Source organism: Dendropsophus ebraccatus, unplaced genomic scaffold (genome assembly GCF_027789765.1).
Source record: "Dendropsophus ebraccatus isolate aDenEbr1 unplaced genomic scaffold, aDenEbr1.pat pat_scaffold_485_ctg1, whole genome shotgun sequence".
NCBI classification, from domain to species: domain Eukaryota; kingdom Metazoa; phylum Chordata; class Amphibia; order Anura; family Hylidae; genus Dendropsophus; species Dendropsophus ebraccatus.
Window position 1 is genome coordinate 100,001 of NW_027210087.1, and position 17,922 is coordinate 117,922.

The following is a 17,922-nucleotide window of genomic DNA, read 5'->3' on the forward strand; positions in this document are numbered from 1 at the left end:
GGGGGGGGGGGGGGGGGGGGGGGGGGGGGGGGGGGGTGGGGGGGGGGGGGGGGGGGGGGGGGGGGGGGGGGGGGGGGGGGGGGGGGGGGGGGGGGGGGGGGGGGGGGGGGGTGGGGGGGGGGGGGGGGGGGGGGGGGGGGGGGGGGGGGGGGGGGGGGGGGGGGGGGGGGGGGGGGGGGGGGGGGGGGGGGGGGGGGGTGGGGGGGGGGGGGGGGGGGGGGGGGGGGGGGGGGGGGGGGGGGGGGGGGGGGGGGGGGGGGGGGGGGGGGGGGGGGGGGGGGGGGGGGGGGGGGGGGGGGGGGGGGGGGGGGGGGGGGGGGGGGGGGGGGGGGGGGGGGGGGGGGGGGGGGGGGGGGGGGGGGGGGGGGGGGGGGGGGGGGGGGGGGGGGTGGGGGGGGGGGGGGGGGGGGGGGGGGGGGGGGGGGGGGGGGGGGGGGGGGGGGGGGGGGGGGGGGGGGGGGGGGGGGGGGGGGGGGGGGGGGGGGGGGGGGGGGGGGGGGGGGGGGGGGGGGGGGGGGGGGGGGGGGGGTGGGGGGGGGGGGGGGGGGGGGGGGGGGGGGGGGGGGGGGGGGGTGGGGGGGGGGGGGGGGGGGGGGGGGGGGGGGGGGGGTGGGGGGGTGGGGGGGGGGGGGGGGGGGGGGGGGGGGGGGGGGGGGGGGGGGGGGGGGGGGGGGGGGGGGGGGGGGGGGGGGGGGGGGGGGGGGGGGGGGGGGGGGGGGGGGGGGGGGGTGGGGGGGGGGGGGGGGGGGGGGGGGGGGGGGGGGGGGGGGGGGGGGGGGGGGGGGGGGGGGGGGGGGGGGGGGGGGGGGGGGGGGGGGGGGGGGGGGGGGGGGGGGGGGGGGGGGGGGGGGGGGGGGGGGGGGGGGGGGGGGGGGGGGGGGGGGGGGGGGGGGGGGGGGGGGGGGGGGGGGGGGGGGTGGGGGGGGGGGGGGGGGGGGGGGGGGGGGGGGGGGGGGGGGGGGGGGGGGGGGGGGGGGGGGGGGGGGGGGGGGGGGGGGGGGGGGGGGGGGGGGGGGGGGGGGGGGGGGGGGGGGGGGGGGGGGGGGGGGGGGTGGGGGGGGGGGGGGGGGGGGGGGGGGGGGGGGGGGGGGGGGGGGGGGGGGGGGGGGGGGGGGGGGGGGGTGGGGGGGGGGGGGGGGGGGGGGGGGGGGGGGGGGGGGGGGGGGGGGGGGGGGGGGGGGGGGGGGGGGGGGGGGGGGGGGGGGGGGGGGGGGGGGGGGGGGGGGGGGGGGGGGGGGGGGGGGGGGGGGGGGGGGGGGGGGGGGGGGGGGGGGGGGGGGGGGGGGGGGGGGGGGGGGGGGGGGGGGGGGGGGGGGGGGGGGGGGGGGGGGGGGGGTGGGGGGGGGGGGGGGGGGGGGGGGGGGGGGGGGGGGGGGGGGGGGGGGGGGGGGGGGGGGGGGGGGGGGGGGGGGGGGGGGGGGGGGGGGGGGGGGGGGGGGGGGGGGGGGGGGGGGGGGGGGGGGGGGTGGGGGGGGGGGGGGGGGGGGGGGGGGGGGGGGGGGGGGGGGGGGGGGGGGGGGGGGGGGGGGGGGGGGGGGGGGGGGGGGGGGGGGGGGGGGGGGGGGGGGGGGGGGGGGGGGGGGGGGGGGGGGGGGGGTGGGGGGGGGGGGGGGGGGGGGGGGGGGGGGGTGGGGGGGGGGGGGGGGGGGGGGGGGGGGGGGGGGGGGGGGGGGGGGGGGGGGGGGGGGGGGGGGGGGGGGGGGGGGGGGGGGGGGGTGGGGGGGGGGGGGGGGGGGGGGGGGGGGGGGGGGGGGGGGGGGGGGGGGGGGGGGGGGGGGGGGGGGGGGGGGGGGGGGGGGGGGGGGGGGGGGGTGGGGGGGGGGGGGGGGGGGGGGGGGGGGGGGGGGGGGGGGGGGGGGGGGGGGGGGGGGGGGGGGGGGGGGGGGGGGGGGGGGGGGGGGGTGGGGGGGGGGGGGGGGGGGGGGGGGGGGGGGGGGGGGGGGGGGGGGGGGGGGGGGGGGGGGTGGGGGGGGGGGGGGGGGGGGGGGGGGGGCTGGCTTTTTTGCCAATTGCCCCTTTATCCATCTCAAAAGGAAGCCTCGCTTTAGCCGAGCTCGTCACGGCCATTATCTAATCTGAAGGCCTCCCTCGTCAGATCGGCAGACTGTACAACGGCTAAGGCCCGGCAAAGTACCAGCATGGGAGACTGGCGGGAATCCCGGTGCCGCCGCTTTTTGCCATGCAGCTCCAACGCCCTTTATCCATCCTCAAAAGAAGCTCGCTTAGCAGAGCTCGTCAGCGGCCATCTAAGCTGCGTGCCTTCCTCGTGGCCGGCAAGTCCAGCATGGAGACTGGCTGGGAATCTGGGTGCCGCTTGGTCTTGCCAAGGGAATCCCGGTCCAACGGCCCCTTTATCCATCCTCAAAAGGAAGCCTCGCTTTAGCAGAGCTCGTCAGCGGCCATTCTAAGCTGAAGGTGCCTGCCCTCGTCAGATCGCAGACTGCTACACGGCTTAAGGCCCGGCAAGTACCAGCATGGGAGACTGGCTGGGAATCCCGGGTGCCGCTGGCTTTTTGCCAATGGCAGCTCCAACGGCCCCTTTATCCATCCTCAAAAGGAAGCCTCGCTTTAGCAGAGCTCGTCAGCGGCCATTCTAAGCTGAAGGTGCCTGCCCTCGTCAGATCGCAGACTGCTACACGGCTTAAGGCCCGGCAAGTACCAGCATGGGAGACTGGCTGGGAATCCCGGGTGCCGCTGGCTTTTGCCAATGGCAGCTCCAACGGCCCCTTTATCCATCCTCAAAAGGAAGCCTCGCTTTAGCAGAGCTCGTCAGCGGCCATTCTAAGCTGAAGGTGCCTGCCCTCGTCAGATCGCAGACTGCTACACGGCCTAAGGCCCGGCAAGTACCAGCATGGGAGACTGGCTGGGAATCCCGGGTGCCGCTGGCTTTTTGCCAATGGCAGCTCCAACGGCCCCTTTATCCATCCTCAAAAGGAAGCCTCGCTTTAGCAGAGCTCGTCAGCGGCCATTCTAAGCTGAAGGTGCCTGCCCTCGTCAGATCGCAGACTGCTACACGGCCTTAAGGCCCGGCAAGTACCAGCATGGGAGACTGGCTGGGAATCCCGGGTGCCGCTGGCTTTTTGCCAATGGCAGCTCCAACGGCCCCTTTATCCATCCTCAAAGGAAGCCTCGCTTTAGCAGAGCTCATCAGCGGCCATTCTAAGCTGAAGGTGCCTGCCCTCGTCAGATCGCAGACTGCTACACGGCTTAAGGCCCGGCAAGTACCAGCATGGGAGACTGGCTGGGAATCCCGGGTGCCGCTGGCTTTTTGCCAATGGCAGCTCCAACGGCCCCTTAATCCATCCTCAAAAGGAAGCCTCGCTTTAGCAGAGCTCGTCAGCGGCCATTCTAAGCTGAAGGTGCCTGCCCTCGTCAGATCGCAGACTGCTACACGGCTTAAGGCCCGGCAAGTACCAGCATGGGAGACTGGCTGGGAATCCCGGGTGCCGCTGGCTTTTTTGCCAATGGCAGCTCCAACGGCCCCTTTATCCATCCTCAAAGGAAGCCTCGCTTTAGCAGAGCTCGTCAGCGGCCATTCTAAGCTGAAGGTGCCTGCCCTCGTCAGATCGCAGACTGCTACACGGCTTAAGGCCCGGCAAGTACCAGCATGGGAGACTGGCTGGGAATCCCGGGTGCCGCTGGCTTTTTGCCAATGGCAGCTCCAACGGCCCCTTTATCCATCCTCAAAAGGAAGCCTCGCTTTAGCAGAGCTCGTCAGCGGCCATTCTAAGCTGAAGGTGCCTGCCCTCGTCAGATCGCAGACTGCTACACGGCTTAAGGCCCGGCAAGTACCAGCATGGGAGACTGGCTGGGAATCCCGGGTGCCGCTGGCTTTTTGCCAATGGCAGCTCCAACGGCCCCTTTATCCATCCTCAAAAGGAAGCCTCGCTTTAGCAGAGCTCGTCAGCGGCCATTCTAAGCTGAAGGTGCCTGCCCTCGACAGATCGCAGACTGCTACACGGCTTAAGGCCCGGCAAGTACCAGCATGGGAGACTGGCTGGGAATCCCGGGTGCCGCTGGCTTTTTGCCAATGGCAGCTCCAACGGCCCTTTATCCATCCTCAAAAGGAAGCCTCGCTTTAGCAGAGCTCGTCAGCGGCCATTCTAAGCTGAAGGTGCCTGCCCTCGTCAGATCGCAGACTGCTACACGGCTTAAGGCCCGGCAAGTACCAGCATGGGAGACTGGCTGGGAATCCCGGGTGCCGCTGGCTTTTTGCCAATGGCAGCTCCAACGGCCCCTTTATCCATCCTCAAAAGGAAGCCTCGCTTTAGCAGAGCTCGTCAGCGGCCATTCTAAGCTGAAGGTGCCTGCCCTCGTCAGATCGCAGACTGCTACACGGCTTAAGGCCCGGCAAGTACCAGCATGGGAGACTGGCTGGGAATCCCGGGTGCCGCTGGCTTTTTGCCAATGGCAGCTCCAACGGCCCCCTTTATCCATCCTCAAAGGAAGCCTCGCTTTAGCAGAGCTCGTCAGCGGCCATTCTAAGCTGAAGGTGCCTGCCCTCGTCAGATCGCAGACTGCTACACGGCTTAAGGCCCGGCAAGTACCAGCATGGGAGACTGGCTGGGAATCCCGGGTGCCGCTGGCTTTTTTGCCAATGGCAGCTCCAACGGCCCCTTTATCCATCCTCAAAAGGAAGCCTCGCTTTAGCAGAGCTCGTCAGCGGCCATTCTAAGCTGAAGGTGCCTGCCCTCGTCAGATCGCAGACTGCTACACGGCTTAAGGCCCGGCAAGTACCAGCATGGGAGACTGGCTGGGAATCCCGGGTGCCGCTGGCTTTTTGCCAATGGCAGCTCCAACGGCCCCTTTATCCATCCTCAAAAGGAAGCCTCGCTTTAGCAGAGCTCGTCAGCGGCCATTCTAAGCTGAAGGTGCCTGCCCTCGTCAGATCGCAGACTGCTACACGGCTAAGGCCCGGCAAGTACCAGCATGGGAGACTGGCTGGGAATCCCGGGTGCCGCTGGCTTTTTGCCAATGGCAGCTCCAACGGCCCCTTTATCCATCCTCAAAAGGAAGCCTCGCTTTAGCAGAGCTCGTCAGCGGCCATTCTAAGCTGAAGGTGCCTGCCCTCGTCAGATCGCAGACTGCTACACGGCTTAAGGCCCGGCAAGTACCAGCATGGGAGACTGGCTGGGAATCCCGGGTGCCGCTGGCTTTTTGCCAATGGCAGCTCCAACGGCCCCTTTATCCATCCTCAAAAGGAAGCCTCGCTTTAGCAGAGCTCGTCAGCGGCCATTCTAAGCTGAAGGTGCCTGCCCTCGTCAGATCGCAGACTGCTACACGGCTTAAGGCCCGGCAAGTACCAGCATGGGAGACTGGCTGGGAATCCCGGGTGCCGCTGGCTTTTTGCCAATGGCAGCTCCAACGGCCCCTTTATCCATCCTCAAAAGGAAGCCTCGCTTTAGCAGAGCTCGTCAGCGGCCATTCTAAGCTGAAGGTGCCTGCCCTCGTCAGATCGCAGACTGCTACACGGCTTAAGGCCCGGCAAGTACCAGCATGGGAGACTGGCTGGGAATCCCGGGTGCCGCTGGCTTTTTGCCAATGGCAGCTCCAACGGCCCCTTTATCCATCCTCAAAAGGAAGCCTCGCTTTAGCAGAGCTCGTCAGCGGCCATTCTAAGCTGAAGGTGCCTGCCCTCGTCAGATCGCAGACTGCTACACGGCTTAAGGCCCGGCAAGTACCAGCATGGGAGACTGGCTGGGAATCCCGGGTGCCGCTGGCTTTTTGCCAATGGCAGCTCCAACGGCCCCTTTATCCATCCTCAAAAGGAAGCCTCGCTTTAGCAGAGCTCGTCAGCGGCCATTCTAAGCTGAAGGTGCCTGCCCTCGTCAGATCGCAGACTGCTACACGGCTTAAGGCCCGGCAAGTACCAGCATGGGAGACTGGCTGGGAATCCCGGGTGCCGCTGGCTTTTTGCCAATGGCAGCTCCAACGGCCCCTTTATCCATCCTCAAAAGGAAGCCTCGCTTTAGCAGAGCTCGTCAGCGGCCATTCTAAGCTGAAGGTGCCTGCCCTCGTCAGATCGCAGACTGCTACACGGCTTAAGGCCCGGCAAGTACCAGCATGGGAGACTGGCTGGGAATCCCGGGTGCCGCTGGCTTTTTGCCAATGGCAGCTCCAACGGCCCCTTTATCCATCCTCAAAAGGAAGCCTCGCTTTAGCAGAGCTCGTCAGCGGCCATTCTAAGCTGAAGGTGCCTGCCCTCGTCAGATCGCAGACTGCTACACGGCTTAAGGCCCGGCAAGTACCAGCATGGGAGACTGGCTGGGAATCCCGGGTGCCGCTGGCTTTTTGCCAATGGCAGCTCCAACGGCCCCTTTATCCATCCTCAAAAGGAAGCCTCGCTTTAGCAGAGCTCGTCAGCGGCCATTCTAAGCTGAAGGTGCCTGCCCTCGTCAGATCGCAGACTGCTACACGGCTTAAGGCCCGGCAAGTACCAGCATGGGAGACTGGCTGGGAATCCCGGGTGCCGCTGGCTTTTTGCCAATGGCAGCTCCAACGGCCCCTTTATCCATCCTCAAAAGGAAGCCTCGCTTTAGCAGAGCTCGTCAGCGGCCATTCTAAGCTGAAGGTGCCTGCCCTCGTCAGATCGCAGACTGCTACACGGCTTAAGGACGGCAAGTACCAGCATGGGAGACTGGCTGGGAATTCCGGGTGCCGCTGGCTTTTTGCCAATGGCAGCTCCAACGGCCCCTTTATCCATCCTCAAAAGGAAGCCTCGCTTTAGCAGAGCTCGTCAGCGGCCATTCTAAGCTGAAGGTGCCTGCCCTCGTCAGATCGCAGACTGCTACACGGCCTAAGGCCCGGCAAGTACCAGCATGGGAGACTGGCTGGGAATCCCGGGTGCCGCTGGCTTTTTGCCAATGGCAGCTCCAACGGCCCCTTTATCCATCCTCAAAAGGAAGCCTCGCTTTAGCAGAGCTCGTCACTGGCCATTCTAAGCTGAAGGTGCCTGCCCTCGTCAGATCGCAGACTGCTACACGGCTTAAGGCCCGGCAAGTACCAGCATGGGAGACTGGCTGGGAATCCCGGGTGCCGCTGGCTTTTTGCCAATGGCAGCTCCAACGGCCCCTTTATCCATCCTCAAAAGGAAGCCTCGCTTTAGCAGAGCTCGTCAGCGGCCATTCTAAGCTGAAGGTGCCTGCCCTCGTCAGATCGCAGACTGCTACACGGCTTAAGGCCCGGCAAGTACCAGCATGGGAGACTGGCTGGGAAGCCCGGGTGCCGCTGGCTTTTTGCCAATGGCAGCTCCAACGGCCCCTTTATCCATCCTCAAAAGGAAGCCTCGCTTTAGCAGAGCTCGTCAGCGGCCATTCTAAGCTGAAGGTGCCTGCCCTCGTCAGATCGCATGACTGCTACACGGCTTAAGGCCCGGCAAGTACCAGCATGGGAGACTGGCTGGGAATCCCGGGTGCCGCTGGCTTTTTGCCAATGGCAGCTCCAAAGGCCCCTTTATCCATCCTCAAAAGGAAGCCTCGCTTTAGCAGAGCTCGTCAGCGGCCATTCTAAGCTGAAGGTGCCTGCCCTCGTCAGATCGCAGACTGCTACACGGCTTAAGGCCCGGCAAGTACCAGCATGGGAGACTGGCTGGGAATCCCGGGTGCCGCTGGCTTTTTGCCAATGGCAGCTCCAACGGCCCCTTTATCCATCCTCAAAAGGAAGCCTCGCTTTAGCAGAGCTCGTCAGCGGCCATTCTAAGCTGAAGGTGCCTGCCCTCGTCAGATCGCAGACTGCTACACGGCTTAAGGCCCGGCAAGTACCAGCATGGGAGACTGGCTGGGAATCCCGGGTGCCGCTGGCTTTTTGCCAATGGCAGCTCCAACGGCCCCTTTATCCATCCTCAAAAGGAAGCCTCGCTTTAGCAGAGCTCGTCAGCGGCCATTCTAAGCTGAAGGTGCCTGCCCTCGTCAGATCGCAGACTGCTACACGGCTTAAGGCCCGGCAAGTACCAGCATGGGAGACTGGCTGGGAATCCCGGGGTGCCGCTGGCTTTTTGCCAATGGCAGCTCCAACGGCCCCTTTATCCATCCTCAAAAGGAAGCCTCGCTTTAGCAGAGCTCGTCAGCGGCCATTCTAAGCTGAAGGTGCCTGCCCTCGTCAGATCGCAGACTGCTACACGGCTTAAGGCCCGGCAAGTACCAGCATGGGAGACTGGCTGGGAATCCTGGGTGCCGCTGGCTTTTTGCCAATGGCAGCTCCAACGGCCCCTTTATCCATCCTCAAAAGGAAGCCTCGCTTTAGCAGAGCTCGTCAGCGGCCATTCTAAGCTGAAGGTGCCTGCCCTCGTCAGATCGCAGACTGCTACACGGCTTAAGGCCCGGCAAGTACCAGCATGGGAGACTGGCTGGGAATCCCGGGTGCCGCTGGCTTTTTGCCAATGGCAGCTCCAACGGCCCCTTTATCCATCCTCAAAAGGAAGCCTCGCTTTAGCAGAGCTCGTCAGCGGCCATTCTAAGCTGAAGGTGCCTGCCCTCGTCAGATCGCAGACTGCTACACGGCTTAAGGCCCGGCAAGTACCAGCGTGGGAGACTGGCTGGGAATCCCGGGTGCCGCTGGCTTTTTGCCAATGGCAGCTCCAACGGCCCCTTTATCCATCCTCAAAAGGAAGCCTCGCTTTAGCAGAGCTCGTCAGCGGCCATTCTAAGCTGAAGGTGCCTGCCCTCGTCAGATCGCAGACTGCTACACGGCTTAAGGCCCGGCAAGTACCAGCATGGGAGACTGGCTGGGAATCCCGGGTGCCGCTGGCTTTTTGCCAATGGCAGCTCCAACAGCCCCTTTATCCATCCTCAAAAGGAAGCCTCGCTTTAGCAGAGCTCGTCAGCGGCCATTCTAAGCTGAAGGTGCCTGCCCTCGTCAGATCGCAGACTGCTACACGGCTTAAGGCCCGGCAAGTACCAGCATGGGAGACTGGCTGGGAATCCCGGGTGCCGCTGGCTTTTTGCCAATGGCAGCTCCAACGGCCCCTTTATCCATCCTCAAAAGGAAGCCTCGCTTTAGCAGAGCTCGTCAGCGGCCATTCTAAGCTGAAGGTGCCTGCCCTCGTCAGATCGCAGACTGCTACACGGCTTAAGGCCCGGCAAGTACCAGCATGGGAGACTGGCTGGGAATCCCGGGTGCCGCTGGCTTTTTGCCAATGGCAGCTCCAACGGCCCCTTTATCCATCCTCAAAAGGAAGCCTCGCTTTAGCAGAGCTCGTCAGCGGCCATTCTAAGCTGAAGGTGCCTGCCCTCGTCAGATCGCAGACTGCTACACGGCTTAAGGCCCGGCAAGTACCAGCATGGGAGACTGGCTGGGAATCCCGGGTGCCGCTGGCTTTTTGCCAATGGCAGCTCCAACGGCCCTTTATCCATCCTCAAAAGGAAGCCTCGCTTTAGCAGAGCTCGTCAGCGGCCATTCTAAGCTGAAGGTGCCTGCCCTCGTCAGATCGCAGACTGCTACACGGCTTAAGGCCCGGCAAGTACCAGCATGGGAGACTGGCTGGGAATCCCGGGTGCCGCTGGCTTTTTGCCAATGGCAGCTCCAACGGCCCCTTTATCCATCCTCAAAAGGAAGCCTCGCTTTAGCAGAGCTCGTCAGCGGCCATTCTAAGCTGAAGGTGCCTGCCCTCGTCAGATCGCAGACTGCTACACGGCTTAAGGCCCGGCAAGTACCAGCATGGGAGACTGGCTGGGAATCCCGGGTGCCGCTGGCTTTTTGCCAATGGCAGCTCCAACGGCCCCTTTATCCATCCACAAAGGAAGCCTCGCTTTAGCAGAGCTCGTCAGCGGCCATTCTAAGCTGAAGGTGCCTGCCCTCGTCAGATCGCAGACTGCTACACGGCTTAAGGCCCGGCAAGTACCAGCATGGGAGACTGGCTGGGAATCCCGGGTGCCGCTGGCTTTTTGCCAATGGCAGCTCCAACGGCCCCTTTATCCATCCTCAAAAGGAAGCCTCGCTTTAGCAGAGCTCGTCAGCGGCCATTCTAAGCTGAAGGTGCCTGCCCTCGTCAGATCGCAGACTGCTACACGGCCTTAAGGCCCGGCAAGTACCAGCATGGGAGACTGGCTGGGAATCCCGGGTGCCGCTGGCTTTTTGCCAATGGCAGCTCCAACGGCCCCTTTATCCATCCTCAAAAGGAAGCCTCGCTTTAGCAGAGCTCGTCAGCGGCCATTCTAAGCTGAAGGTGCCTGCCCTCGTCAGATCGCAGACTGCTACACGGCTTAAGGCCCGGCAAGTACCAGCATGGGAGACTGGCTGGGAATCCCGGGTGCCGCTGGCTTTTTGCCAATGGCAGCTCCAACGGCCCCTTTATCCATCCTCAAAAGGAAGCCTCGCTTTAGCAGAGCTCGTCAGCGGCCATTCTAAGCTGAAGGTGCCTGCCCTCGTCAGATCGCAGACTGCTACACGGCTTAAGGCCCGGCAAGTACCAGCATGGGAGACTGGCTGGGAATCCCGGGTGCCGCTGGCTTTTTGCCAATGGCAGCTCCAACGGCCCCTTTATCCATCCTCAAAAGGAAGCCTCGCTTTAGCAGAGCTCGTCAGCGGCCATTCTAAGCTGAAGGTGCCTGCCCTCGTCAGATCGCAGACTGCTACACGGCTTAAGGCCCGGCAAGTACCAGCATGGGAGACTGGCTGGGAATCCCGGGTGCCGCTGGCTTTTTGCCAATGGCAGCTCCAACGGCCCCTTTATCCATCCTCAAAAGGAAGCCTCGCTTTAGCAGAGCTCGTCAGCGGCCATTCTAAGCTGAAGGTGCCTGCCCTCGTCAGATCGCAGACTGCTACACGGCTTAAGGCCCGGCAAGTACCAGCATGGGAGACTGGCTGGGAATCCCGGGTGCCGCTGGCTTTTTGCCAATGGCAGCTCCAACGGCCCCTTTATCCATCCTCAAAAGGAAGCCTCGCTTTAGCAGAGCTCGTCAGCGGCCATTCTAAGCTGAAGGTGCCTGCCCTCGTCAGATCGCAGACTGCTACACGGCTTAAGGCCCGGCAAGTACCAGCATGGGAGACTGGCTGGGAATCCCGGGTGCCGCTGGCTTTTTGCCAATGGCAGCTCCAACGGCCCCTTTATCCATCCTCAAAAGGAAGCCTCGCTTTAGCAGAGCTCGTCAGCGGCCATTCTAAGCTGAAGGTGCCTGCCCTCGTCAGATCGCAGACTGCTACACGGCTTAAGGCCCGGCAAGTACCAGCATGGGAGACTGGCTGGGAATCCCGGGTGCCGCTGGCTTTTTGCCAATGGCAGCTCCAACGGCCCCTTTATCCATCCTCAAAAGGAAGCCTCGCTTTAGCAGAGCTCGTCAGCGGCCATTCTAAGCTGAAGGTGCCTGCCCTCGTCAGATCGCAGACTGCTACACGGCTTAAGGCCCGGCAAGTACCAGCATGGGAGACTGGCTGGGAATCCCGGGTGCCGCTGGCTTTTTGCCAATGGCAGCTCCAACGGCCCCTTTATCCATCCTCAAAAGGAAGCCTCGCTTTAGCAGAGCTCGTCAGCGGCCATTCTAAGCTGAAGGTGCCTGCCCTCGTCAGATCGCAGACTGCTACACGGCCTAAAGGCCCGGCAAGTACCAGCATGGGAGACTGGCTGGGAATCCCGGGTGCCGCTGGCTTTTTGCCAATGGCAGCTCCAACGGCCCCTTTATCCATCCTCAAAAGGAAGCCTCGCTTTGGCAGAGCTCGTCAGCGGCCATTCTAAGCTGAAGGTGCCTGCCCTCGTCAGATCGCAGACTGCTACACGGCTTAAGGCCCGGCAAGTACCAGCATGGGAGACTGGCTGGGAATCCCGGGTGCCGCTGGCTTTTTGCCAATGGCAGCTCCAACGGCCCCTTTATCCATCCTCAAAAGGAAGCCTCGCTTTAGCAGAGCTCGTCAGCGGCCATTCTAAGCTGAAGGTGCCTGCCCTCGTCAGATCGCAGACTGCTACACGGCTTAAGGCCCGGCAAGTACCAGCATGGGAGACTGGCTGGGAATCCCGGGTGCCGCTGGCTTTTTGCCAATGGCAGCTCCAACGGCCCCTTTATCCATCCTCAAAAGGAAGCCTCGCTTAGCAGAGCTCGTCAGCGGCCATTCTAAGCTGAAGGTGCCTGCCCTCGTCAGATCGCAGACTGCTACACGGCTTAAGGCCCGGCAAGTACCAGCATGGGAGACTGGCTGGGAATCCCGGGTGCCGCTGGCTTTTTGCCAATGGCAGCTCCAAAGGTCCCTTTATCCATCCTCAAAAGGAAGCCTCGCTTTAGCAGAGCTCGTCAGCGGCCATTCTAAGCTGAAGGTGCCTGCCCTCGTCAGATCGCAGACTGCTACACGGCTTAAGGCCCGGCAAGTACCAGCATGGGAGACTGGCTGGGAATCCCGGGTGCCGCTGGCTTTTTTGCCAATGGCAGCTCCAACGGCCCCTTTATCCATCCTCAAAAGGAAGCCTCGCTTTAGCAGAGCTCGTCAGCGGCCATTCTAAGCTGAAGGTGCCTGCCCTCGTCAGATCGCAGACTGCTACACGGCTTAAGGCCCGGCAAGTACCAGCGTGGGAGACTGGCTGGGAATCCCGGGTGCCGCTGGCTTTTTGCCAATGGCAGCTCCAACGGCCCCTTTATCCATCCTCAAAAGGAAGCCTCGCTTTAGCAGAGCTCGTCAGCGGCCATTCTAAGCTGAAGGTGCCTGCCCTCGTCAGATCGCAGACTGCTACACGGCTTAAGGACGGCAAGTACCAGCATGGGAGACTGGCTGGGAATTCCGGGTGCCGCTGGCTTTTTGCCAATGGCAGCTCCAACGGCCCCTTTATCCATCCTCAAAAGGAAGCCTCGCTTTAGCAGAGCTCGTCAGCGGCCATTCTAAGCTGAAGGTGCCTGCCCTCGTCAGATCGCAGACTGCTACACGGCTTAAGGCCCGGCAAGTACCAGCATGGGAGACTGGCTGGGAATCCCGGGTGCCGCTGGCTTTTGCCAATGGCAGCTCCAACGGCCCCTTTATCCATCCTCAAAAGGAAGCCTCGCTTTAGCAGAGCTCGTCAGCGGCCATTCTAAGCTGAAGGTGCCTGCCCTCGTCAGATCGCAGACTGCTACACGGCTTAAGGCCCGGCAAGTACCAGCATGGGAGACTGGCTGGGAATCCCGGGTGCCGCTGGCTTTTTGCCAATGGCAGCTCCAACGGCCCCTTTATCCATCCTCAAAAGGAAGCCTCGCTTTAGCAGAGCTCGTCAGCGGCCATTCTAAGCTGAAGGTGCCTGCCCTCGTCAGATCGCAGACTGCTACACGGCTTAAGGCCCGGCAAGTACCAGCATGGGAGACTGGCTGGGAATCCCGGGTGCCGCTGGCTTTTTGCCAATGGCAGCTCAAAGGCCCTTTATCCATCCTCAAAGGAAGCCTCGCTTTAGCAGAGCTCGTCAGCGGCCATTCTAAGCTGAAGGTGCCTGCCCTCGTCAGATCGCAGACTGCTACACGGCTTAAGGCCCGGCAAGTACCAGCATGGGAGACTGGCTGGGAATCCCGGGTGCCGCTGGCTTTTTGCCAATGGCAGCTCCAACGGCCCCTTTATCCATCCTCAAAAGGAAGCCTCGCTTTAGCAGAGCTCGTCAGCGGCCATTCTAAGCTGAAGGTGCCTGCCCTCGTCAGATCGCAGACTGCTACACGGCTTAAGGCCCGGCAAGTACCAGCATGGGAGACTGGCTGGGAATCCCGGGTGCCGCTGGCTTTTTGCCAATGGCAGCTCCAACGGCCCCTTTATCCATCCTCAAAAGGAAGCCTCGCTTTAGCAGAGCTCGTCAGCGGCCATTCTAAGCTGAAGGTGCCTGCCCTCGTCAGATCGCAGACTGCTACACGGCTAAAGGCCCGGCAAGTACCAGCATGGGAGACTGGCTGGGAATCCCGGGTGCCGCTGGCTTTTTGCCAATGGCAGCTCCAACGGCCCCTTTATCCATCCTCAAAAGGAAGCCTCGCTTTAGCAGAGCTCGTCAGCGGCCATTCTAAGCTGAAGGTGCCTGCCCTCGTCAGATCGCAGACTGCTACACGGCTTAAGGCCCGGCAAGTACCAGCATGGGAGACTGGCTGGGAATCCCGGGTGCCGCTGGCTTTTTGCCAATGGCAGCTCCAACGGCCCCTTTATCCATCCTCAAAGGAAGCCTCGCTTTAGCAGAGCTCGTCAGCGGCCATTCTAAGCTGAAGGTGCCTGCCCTCGTCAGATCGCAGACTGCTACACGGCTTAAGGCCCGGCAAGTACCAGCATGGGAGCCTGGCTGGGAATCCCGGGTGCCGCTGGCTTTTTGCCAATGGCAGCTCCAACGGCCCCTTTATCCATCCTCAAAAGGAAGCCTCGCTTTAGCAGAGCTCGTCAGCGGCCATTCTAAGCTGAAGGTGCCTGCCCTCGTCAGATCGCAGACTGCTACACGGCTTAAGGCCCGGCAAGTACCAGCATGGGAGACTGGCTGGGAATCCCGGGTGCCGCTGGCGTTTTGCCAATGGCAGCTCCAACGGCCCCTTTATCCATCCTCAAAAGGAAGCCTCGCTTTAGCAGAGCTCGTCAGCGGCCATTCTAAGCTGAAGGTGCCTGCCCTCGTCAGATCGCAGACTGCTACACGGCTTAAGGCCCGGCAAGTACCAGCATGGGAGACTGGCTGGGAATCCCGGGTGCCGCTGGCTTTTTGCCAATGGCAGCTCCAACGGCCCCTTTATCCATCCTCAAAAGGAAGCCTCGCTTCAGCAGAGCTCGTCAGCGGCCATTCTAAGCTGAAGGTGCCTGCCCTCGTCAGATCGCAGACTGCTACACGGCCTAAGGCCCGGCAAGTACCAGCATGGGAGACTGGCTGGGAATCCCGGGTGCCGCTGGCTTTTTGCCAATGGCAGCTCCAACGGCCCCTTTATCCATCCTCAAAAGGAAGCCTCGCTTTAGCAGAGCTCGTCAGCGGCCATTCTAAGCTGAAGGTGCCTGCCCTCGTCAGTTCGCAGACTGCTACACGGCTTAAGGCCCGGCAAGTACCAGCATGGGAGACTGGCTGGGAATCCCGGGTGCCGCTGGCTTTTTGCCATGGCAGCTCCAACGGCCCCTTTATCCATCCTCAAAAGGAAGCCTCGCTTTAGCAGAGCTCGTCAGCGGCCATTCTAAGCTGAAGGTGCCTGCCCTCGTCAGATCGCAGACTGCTACACGGCTTAAGGCCCGGCAAGTACCAGCATGGGAGACTGGCTGGGAATCCCGGGTGCCGCTGGCTTTTTGCCAATGGCAGCTCCAACGGCCCCTTTATCCATCCTCAAAAGGAAAGCCTCGCTTTAGCAGAGCTCGTCAGCGGCCATTCTAAGCTGAAGGTGCCTGCCCTCGTCAGATCGCAGACTGCTACACGGCTTAAGGCCCGGCAAGTACCAGCATGGGAGACTGGCTGGGAATCCCGGGTGCCGCTGGCTTTTTGCCAATGGCAGCTCCAACGGCCCCTTTATCCATCCTCAAAAGGAAGCCTCGCTTTAGCAGAGCTCGTCAGCGGCCATTCTAAGCTGAAGGTGCCTGCCCTCGTCAGATCGCAGACTGCTACACGGCTTAAGGCCCGGCAAGTACCAGCATGGGAGACTGGCTGGGAATCCCGGGTGCCGCTGGCTTTTTGCCAATGGCAGCTCCAACGGCCCCTTTATCCATCCTCAAAAGGAAGCCTCGCGTTAGCAGAGCTCGTCAGCGGCCATTCTAAGCTGAAGGTGCCTGCCCTCGTCAGATCGCAGACTGCTACACGGCTTAAGGCCCGGCAAGTACCAGCATGGGAGACTGGCTGGGAATCCCGGGTGCCGCTGGCTTTTTGCCAATGGCAGCTCCAACGGCCCCCTTTATCCATCCTCAAAAGGAAGCCTCGCTTTAGCAGAGCTCGTCAGCGGCCATTCTAAGCTGAAGGTGCCTGCCCTCGTCAGATCGCAGACTGCTACACGGCTTAAGGCCCGGCAAGTACCAGCATGGGAGACTGGCTGGGAATCCCGGGTGCCGCTGGCTTTTTGCCAATGGCAGCTCCAACGGCCCCTTTATCCATCCTCAAAAGGAAGCCTCGCTTTAGCAGAGCTCGTCAGCGGCCATTCTAAGCTGAAGGTGCCTGCCCTCGTCAGATCGCAGACTGCTACACGGCCTAAGGCCCGGCAAGTACCAGCATGGGAGACTGGCTGGGAATCCCGGGTGCCGCTGGCTTTTGCCAATGGCAGCTCCAACGGCCCCTTATCCATCCTCAAAAGGAAGCCTCGCTTTAGCAGAGCTCGTCAGCGGCCATTCTAAGCTGAAGGTGCCTGCCCTCGTCAGATCGCAGACTGCTACACGGCTTAAGGCCCGGCAAGTACCAGCATGGGAGACTGGCTGGGAATCCCGGGTGCCGCTGGCTTTTTGCCAATGGCAGCTCCAACGGCCCTTTATCCATCCTCAAAAGGAAGCCTCGCTTTAGCAGAGCTCGTCAGCGGCCATTCTAAGCTGAAGGTGCCTGCCCTCGTCAGATCGCAGACTGCTACACGGCTTAAGGACGGCAAGTACCAGCATGGGAGACTGGCTGGGAATTCCGGGTGCCGCTGGCTTTTTGCCAATGGCAGCTCCAACGGCCCCTTTATCCATCCTCAAAAGGAAGCCTCGCTTTAGCAGAGCTCGTCAGCGGCCATTCTAAGCTGAAGGTGCCTGCCCTCGTCAGATCGCAGACTGCTACACGGCTTAAGGCCCGGCAAGTACCAGCATGGGAGACTGGCTGGGAATCCCGGGTGCCGCTGGCTTTTTGCCAATGGCCCCTTTATCCATCCTCAAAAGGAAGCCTCGCTTTAGCAGAGCTCGTCAGCGGCCATTCTAAGCTGAAGGTGCCTGCCCTCGTCAGATCGCAGACTGCTACACGGCTTAAGGCCCGGCAAGTACCAGCATGGGAGACTGGCTGGGAATCCCGGGTGCCGCTGGCTTTTTGCCAATGGCAGCTCCAACGGCCCCTTTATCCATCCTCAAAAGGAAGCCTCGCTTTAGCAGAGCTCGTCAGCGGCCATTCTAAGCTGAAGGTGCCTGCCCTCGTCAGATCGCAGACTGCTACACGGCTTAAGGCCCGGCAAGTACCAGCATGGGAGACTGGCTGGGAATCCCGGGTTGCCGCTGGCTTTTTGCCAATGGCAGCTCCAACGGCCCCTTTATCCATCCTCAAAAGGAAGCCTCGCTTTAGCAGAGCTCGTCAGCGGCCATTCTAAGCTGAAGGTGCCTGCCCTCGTCAGATCGCAGACTGCTACACGGCTTAAGGCCCGGCAAGTACCAGCATGGGAGACTGGCTGGGAATCCCGGGTGCCGCTGGCTTTTTGCCAATGGCAGCTCCACGGCCCCTTATCCATCCTCAAAAGGAAGCCTCGCTTTAGCAGAGCTCGTCAGCGGCCATTCTAAGCTGAAGGTGCCTGCCCTCGTCAGATCGCAGACTGCTACACGGCTTAAGGCCCGGCAAGTACCAGCATGGGAGACTGGCTGGGAATCCCGGGTGCCGCTGGCTTTTTGCCAATGGCAGCTCCAACGGCCCCTTTATCCATCCTCAAAAGGAAGCCTCGCTTTAGCAGAGCTCGTCAGCGGCCATTCTAAGCTGAAGGTGCCTGCCCTCGTCAGATCGCAGACTGCTACACGGCTTAAGGCCCGGCAAGTACCAGCATGGGAGACTGGCTGGGAATCCCGGGTGCCGCTGGCTTTTTGCCAATGGCAGCTCCAACGGCCCCTTTATCCATCCTCAAAAGGAAGCCTCGCTTTAGCAGAGCTCGTCAGCGGCCATTCTAAGCTGAAGGTGCCTGCCCTCGTCAGATCGCAGACTGCTACACGGCTTAAGGCCCGGCAAGTACCAGCATGGGAGACTGGCTGGGAATCCCGGGTGCCGCTGGCTTTTTGCCAATGGCAGCTCCAACGGCCCCTTTATCCATCCTCAAAAGGAAGCCTCGCTTTAGCAGAGCTCGTCAGCGGCCATTCTAAGCTGAAGGTGCCTGCCCTCGTCAGATCGCAGACTTCTAC

The 17,922-nt window shown here is 63.2% G+C and overlaps 58 pseudogenes; all 58 read left to right on the forward strand.

Annotated features, from left to right (window-relative positions):
* Nucleotides 1-2,391: 2,391 nt before the first annotated feature.
* On the forward strand, nucleotides 2,392-2,511 carry LOC138776811 (5S ribosomal RNA; annotated as a pseudogene).
* A 69-nt stretch (nucleotides 2,512-2,580) lies between these two features.
* LOC138776823 (5S ribosomal RNA) lies at nucleotides 2,581-2,700 on the forward strand (annotated as a pseudogene).
* A 635-nt stretch (nucleotides 2,701-3,335) lies between these two features.
* On the forward strand, nucleotides 3,336-3,455 carry LOC138776834 (5S ribosomal RNA; annotated as a pseudogene).
* Nucleotides 3,456-3,524: 69 nt separating this feature from the next.
* Nucleotides 3,525-3,644, forward strand: LOC138776845 (5S ribosomal RNA; annotated as a pseudogene).
* A 69-nt stretch (nucleotides 3,645-3,713) lies between these two features.
* Nucleotides 3,714-3,833, forward strand: LOC138776796 (5S ribosomal RNA; annotated as a pseudogene).
* A 257-nt stretch (nucleotides 3,834-4,090) lies between these two features.
* On the forward strand, nucleotides 4,091-4,210 carry LOC138776801 (5S ribosomal RNA; annotated as a pseudogene).
* A 69-nt stretch (nucleotides 4,211-4,279) lies between these two features.
* Nucleotides 4,280-4,399, forward strand: LOC138776802 (5S ribosomal RNA; annotated as a pseudogene).
* A 69-nt stretch (nucleotides 4,400-4,468) lies between these two features.
* On the forward strand, nucleotides 4,469-4,588 carry LOC138776803 (5S ribosomal RNA; annotated as a pseudogene).
* A 70-nt stretch (nucleotides 4,589-4,658) lies between these two features.
* LOC138776804 (5S ribosomal RNA) lies at nucleotides 4,659-4,778 on the forward strand (annotated as a pseudogene).
* A 257-nt stretch (nucleotides 4,779-5,035) lies between these two features.
* Nucleotides 5,036-5,155, forward strand: LOC138776805 (5S ribosomal RNA; annotated as a pseudogene).
* Nucleotides 5,156-5,224: 69 nt separating this feature from the next.
* LOC138776806 (5S ribosomal RNA) lies at nucleotides 5,225-5,344 on the forward strand (annotated as a pseudogene).
* A 69-nt stretch (nucleotides 5,345-5,413) lies between these two features.
* On the forward strand, nucleotides 5,414-5,533 carry LOC138776807 (5S ribosomal RNA; annotated as a pseudogene).
* Nucleotides 5,534-5,602: 69 nt separating this feature from the next.
* On the forward strand, nucleotides 5,603-5,722 carry LOC138776809 (5S ribosomal RNA; annotated as a pseudogene).
* Nucleotides 5,723-5,791: 69 nt separating this feature from the next.
* Nucleotides 5,792-5,911, forward strand: LOC138776810 (5S ribosomal RNA; annotated as a pseudogene).
* Nucleotides 5,912-5,980: 69 nt separating this feature from the next.
* Nucleotides 5,981-6,100, forward strand: LOC138776812 (5S ribosomal RNA; annotated as a pseudogene).
* Nucleotides 6,101-6,169: 69 nt separating this feature from the next.
* On the forward strand, nucleotides 6,170-6,289 carry LOC138776813 (5S ribosomal RNA; annotated as a pseudogene).
* Nucleotides 6,290-6,358: 69 nt separating this feature from the next.
* LOC138776815 (5S ribosomal RNA) lies at nucleotides 6,359-6,478 on the forward strand (annotated as a pseudogene).
* A 635-nt stretch (nucleotides 6,479-7,113) lies between these two features.
* LOC138776790 (5S ribosomal RNA) lies at nucleotides 7,114-7,233 on the forward strand (annotated as a pseudogene).
* A 259-nt stretch (nucleotides 7,234-7,492) lies between these two features.
* Nucleotides 7,493-7,612, forward strand: LOC138776816 (5S ribosomal RNA; annotated as a pseudogene).
* Nucleotides 7,613-7,681: 69 nt separating this feature from the next.
* LOC138776817 (5S ribosomal RNA) lies at nucleotides 7,682-7,801 on the forward strand (annotated as a pseudogene).
* A 448-nt stretch (nucleotides 7,802-8,249) lies between these two features.
* LOC138776818 (5S ribosomal RNA) lies at nucleotides 8,250-8,369 on the forward strand (annotated as a pseudogene).
* A 258-nt stretch (nucleotides 8,370-8,627) lies between these two features.
* LOC138776819 (5S ribosomal RNA) lies at nucleotides 8,628-8,747 on the forward strand (annotated as a pseudogene).
* A 69-nt stretch (nucleotides 8,748-8,816) lies between these two features.
* LOC138776820 (5S ribosomal RNA) lies at nucleotides 8,817-8,936 on the forward strand (annotated as a pseudogene).
* A 69-nt stretch (nucleotides 8,937-9,005) lies between these two features.
* LOC138776821 (5S ribosomal RNA) lies at nucleotides 9,006-9,125 on the forward strand (annotated as a pseudogene).
* A 69-nt stretch (nucleotides 9,126-9,194) lies between these two features.
* On the forward strand, nucleotides 9,195-9,314 carry LOC138776822 (5S ribosomal RNA; annotated as a pseudogene).
* A 68-nt stretch (nucleotides 9,315-9,382) lies between these two features.
* On the forward strand, nucleotides 9,383-9,502 carry LOC138776824 (5S ribosomal RNA; annotated as a pseudogene).
* A 69-nt stretch (nucleotides 9,503-9,571) lies between these two features.
* LOC138776825 (5S ribosomal RNA) lies at nucleotides 9,572-9,691 on the forward strand (annotated as a pseudogene).
* A 68-nt stretch (nucleotides 9,692-9,759) lies between these two features.
* On the forward strand, nucleotides 9,760-9,879 carry LOC138776826 (5S ribosomal RNA; annotated as a pseudogene).
* Nucleotides 9,880-10,138: 259 nt separating this feature from the next.
* LOC138776827 (5S ribosomal RNA) lies at nucleotides 10,139-10,258 on the forward strand (annotated as a pseudogene).
* Nucleotides 10,259-10,327: 69 nt separating this feature from the next.
* LOC138776828 (5S ribosomal RNA) lies at nucleotides 10,328-10,447 on the forward strand (annotated as a pseudogene).
* Nucleotides 10,448-10,516: 69 nt separating this feature from the next.
* On the forward strand, nucleotides 10,517-10,636 carry LOC138776829 (5S ribosomal RNA; annotated as a pseudogene).
* Nucleotides 10,637-10,705: 69 nt separating this feature from the next.
* LOC138776830 (5S ribosomal RNA) lies at nucleotides 10,706-10,825 on the forward strand (annotated as a pseudogene).
* Nucleotides 10,826-10,894: 69 nt separating this feature from the next.
* On the forward strand, nucleotides 10,895-11,014 carry LOC138776831 (5S ribosomal RNA; annotated as a pseudogene).
* A 69-nt stretch (nucleotides 11,015-11,083) lies between these two features.
* On the forward strand, nucleotides 11,084-11,203 carry LOC138776832 (5S ribosomal RNA; annotated as a pseudogene).
* Nucleotides 11,204-11,272: 69 nt separating this feature from the next.
* Nucleotides 11,273-11,392, forward strand: LOC138776833 (5S ribosomal RNA; annotated as a pseudogene).
* A 259-nt stretch (nucleotides 11,393-11,651) lies between these two features.
* LOC138776835 (5S ribosomal RNA) lies at nucleotides 11,652-11,771 on the forward strand (annotated as a pseudogene).
* A 69-nt stretch (nucleotides 11,772-11,840) lies between these two features.
* LOC138776836 (5S ribosomal RNA) lies at nucleotides 11,841-11,960 on the forward strand (annotated as a pseudogene).
* A 68-nt stretch (nucleotides 11,961-12,028) lies between these two features.
* Nucleotides 12,029-12,148, forward strand: LOC138776837 (5S ribosomal RNA; annotated as a pseudogene).
* A 69-nt stretch (nucleotides 12,149-12,217) lies between these two features.
* LOC138776838 (5S ribosomal RNA) lies at nucleotides 12,218-12,337 on the forward strand (annotated as a pseudogene).
* A 447-nt stretch (nucleotides 12,338-12,784) lies between these two features.
* On the forward strand, nucleotides 12,785-12,904 carry LOC138776839 (5S ribosomal RNA; annotated as a pseudogene).
* Nucleotides 12,905-12,972: 68 nt separating this feature from the next.
* Nucleotides 12,973-13,092, forward strand: LOC138776840 (5S ribosomal RNA; annotated as a pseudogene).
* Nucleotides 13,093-13,161: 69 nt separating this feature from the next.
* LOC138776841 (5S ribosomal RNA) lies at nucleotides 13,162-13,281 on the forward strand (annotated as a pseudogene).
* A 66-nt stretch (nucleotides 13,282-13,347) lies between these two features.
* Nucleotides 13,348-13,467, forward strand: LOC138776842 (5S ribosomal RNA; annotated as a pseudogene).
* A 69-nt stretch (nucleotides 13,468-13,536) lies between these two features.
* On the forward strand, nucleotides 13,537-13,656 carry LOC138776843 (5S ribosomal RNA; annotated as a pseudogene).
* Nucleotides 13,657-13,914: 258 nt separating this feature from the next.
* On the forward strand, nucleotides 13,915-14,034 carry LOC138776844 (5S ribosomal RNA; annotated as a pseudogene).
* Nucleotides 14,035-14,480: 446 nt separating this feature from the next.
* On the forward strand, nucleotides 14,481-14,600 carry LOC138776846 (5S ribosomal RNA; annotated as a pseudogene).
* A 446-nt stretch (nucleotides 14,601-15,046) lies between these two features.
* LOC138776847 (5S ribosomal RNA) lies at nucleotides 15,047-15,166 on the forward strand (annotated as a pseudogene).
* A 70-nt stretch (nucleotides 15,167-15,236) lies between these two features.
* Nucleotides 15,237-15,356, forward strand: LOC138776848 (5S ribosomal RNA; annotated as a pseudogene).
* Nucleotides 15,357-15,425: 69 nt separating this feature from the next.
* On the forward strand, nucleotides 15,426-15,545 carry LOC138776849 (5S ribosomal RNA; annotated as a pseudogene).
* Nucleotides 15,546-15,614: 69 nt separating this feature from the next.
* Nucleotides 15,615-15,734, forward strand: LOC138776851 (5S ribosomal RNA; annotated as a pseudogene).
* A 70-nt stretch (nucleotides 15,735-15,804) lies between these two features.
* On the forward strand, nucleotides 15,805-15,924 carry LOC138776791 (5S ribosomal RNA; annotated as a pseudogene).
* A 256-nt stretch (nucleotides 15,925-16,180) lies between these two features.
* On the forward strand, nucleotides 16,181-16,300 carry LOC138776792 (5S ribosomal RNA; annotated as a pseudogene).
* A 256-nt stretch (nucleotides 16,301-16,556) lies between these two features.
* LOC138776793 (5S ribosomal RNA) lies at nucleotides 16,557-16,676 on the forward strand (annotated as a pseudogene).
* A 57-nt stretch (nucleotides 16,677-16,733) lies between these two features.
* LOC138776794 (5S ribosomal RNA) lies at nucleotides 16,734-16,853 on the forward strand (annotated as a pseudogene).
* Nucleotides 16,854-17,112: 259 nt separating this feature from the next.
* On the forward strand, nucleotides 17,113-17,232 carry LOC138776795 (5S ribosomal RNA; annotated as a pseudogene).
* Nucleotides 17,233-17,299: 67 nt separating this feature from the next.
* LOC138776798 (5S ribosomal RNA) lies at nucleotides 17,300-17,419 on the forward strand (annotated as a pseudogene).
* A 69-nt stretch (nucleotides 17,420-17,488) lies between these two features.
* LOC138776799 (5S ribosomal RNA) lies at nucleotides 17,489-17,608 on the forward strand (annotated as a pseudogene).
* Nucleotides 17,609-17,677: 69 nt separating this feature from the next.
* On the forward strand, nucleotides 17,678-17,797 carry LOC138776800 (5S ribosomal RNA; annotated as a pseudogene).
* Nucleotides 17,798-17,922: the final 125 nt, after the last annotated feature.